The 2,078-nt window shown below is 34.8% G+C and overlaps 1 pseudogene; it reads left to right on the top strand.

The window, feature by feature from the left end:
• The window catches only part of LOC102844074, a 4,086-nt pseudogene extending 2,338 nt beyond the window's left edge, over positions 1–1,748 (top strand).
• The last annotated feature ends 330 nt before the right edge of the window (positions 1,749–2,078 follow it).

Here is a 2,078-nt window from a genome sequence, read left to right as displayed (position 1 = left end):
TTAGCATGAATTCTTAGGGAAATATTGCCAAACAAAAGCTTCTCTAGTATTGATTAGTAAAGAAGACTATACTGGCAAAAGTAAGGAAACTTTACAGTTCTTTGTTCCCAAGTAAATAAGGTTTATTAGCACTATGCCTTTACTAACAGATTGTCATATAAACGCACTAAATTTATTAGGAGGGAGATTTAGCTTAAAGATTGTACTAGATTCCATTAAGTCAACTCAGCTTGTGTCGTTCTTTTTACTTTAGAAGCGATTTCCATTAATAATACACTGTAGACTTTGTTCCAAAAAAATTCTTTTCACATTGTGGACTAAAGCATTCCATAACTGTGTGATAGTATTCTAACTTCATCTGTTCCTCTCACCATCACGCAATAGAAATACATGAATGCCTGGAGTGGAAACCATCTAGGCTATTTCAAGCATACACACTGAAGGAGAATGCTATATAAAACAGCAAATTCCAAGATAGTCACTTAATGGGAAATGACTAGACAAGACATACAGGCTTTCAAGAGTTTTTTCTAAGGCTGTGTTTGCAAACAGTGTGGGATTTACAGCTAAAATAACAAAGTTGCAAAATTTTTTATTTCTTGTCCTCAATTTTTTTCCATTCTACTGGATTGATGCGGTGATGTTTTTGTTCCTTCCATATTTATAAATGAAACACTGTTTTTTAGTGTTTCTAAACAATATCTGCTTGGCTTGAAATCAAGTGGTTGGAACACCATTTTGACTTTTCATTTATGCGCATGCTGATTGAAAGCTTCATTTAAGAAGCATTCAGCTTGTGCTGGGTTTGATTCTGTAAGTGTAGCACAACACCTAATGTTTCTGTAATGTGCTCTGTTTTGAGGACCAATACTCAACGTGAATTTTGTTCTTGGACAGTATCCCAGTAGTTTTGATGACATTGTTGGCTTGAGGTCTGATTTTTTTAAAAAATAGAATTAAGAAATCTAATGTTTAAAAAAATACAGATTTGTATATATATTAATAAAACTAGCAAAATGAAACTAGATTGGATAGTAATCTAAATTCTAGTTGTATAGAGGAGGGGAAGGTTTGGTGCCATATTTTTCCCTTCACGGTGTTGGACTTAAAATCAGTTGAATTGTATTTCTGTACAATTTATGCTTCAATAAAAATTTTGCTTAATTAATTGTAAAAAAAAAAAAAAGAAAAGGTGAAGTTTCCTTTTAGGAAATATTCCCCCAGGGAAATCTAGCAGATAATGATACTATCAGATATGTTAAGATGATTAGCATCACAGGTAGAAAAAAACCCTTGGTATGATAATGATCTTTAGCGTCAGCTGTTCTGGAAAAATTAAGTAAAATAGTAGATCAAATAAAAATTAGAAGGGAAGAAGAAAAAAAAACCAAAAGAAGCTGAAAAGCAACTGTTTCATGGCACTCCTGTTACAATTGAAAATTTCTTAAATTGCAAAACCAAGTTTGATGCAGAACTCTTGGAAATAAAAAAGAAACGAATGAAGAAAGAGGAACAAGCAGAGAAAAAAAATAAATTAACTGGGAAACAGCTATTTGAAGCAGATAATAATCTTGCTACATCTGATATCCAGTTGTTGGAGGATGCTGGAAATAATGGGGAAGTCTTTGTTCCAAGAAATGGATGGCTTGGAGCTGGAGGATGATGAGGGTGATCCAGATTACAATCTTACCAGCCCAGAGAATGACTTGACTGGCAAATGGACTGTTCTCATCTGTGGAGGGGCGTGACTGCCACAGCATCTGTGGCTGTGCTGAGAGGGTTTAGTTTTCCTTCCTTTTTTTTTTCCCTAAGAAAAAATAATCATCAGGAGAATATTCTTCTGATAGCTTTCATCATTGAACTTGATACACTGACCTTAAATTTCTTCTTAAAAGTTTCTTCTCCTAGGGGAGCTCTGGTGGCCTAGTGGAAAGAAGCTGCACTGCAATCCCAGAGATAGGCAATTCGAATCCACCAGATGCTCTGCCGGAGAAGGAGGGGCCATCTCCTCCTGTACCAGTCAGATCCAATTTGACGGTACACACACAGAGAAAATAATAAAATAAAAATTAAAAAAA

The sequence above is a fragment of the Elephantulus edwardii genome, unplaced genomic scaffold (assembly GCF_000299155.1).
Source record: "Elephantulus edwardii isolate Elephantulus edwardi_28Jun2011 unplaced genomic scaffold, EleEdw1.0 scaffold00063, whole genome shotgun sequence".
Taxonomy (NCBI): Eukaryota; Metazoa; Chordata; class Mammalia; order Macroscelidea; family Macroscelididae; genus Elephantulus; species Elephantulus edwardii.
This window is presented reverse-complemented; position numbering and strand designations above follow the sequence as displayed.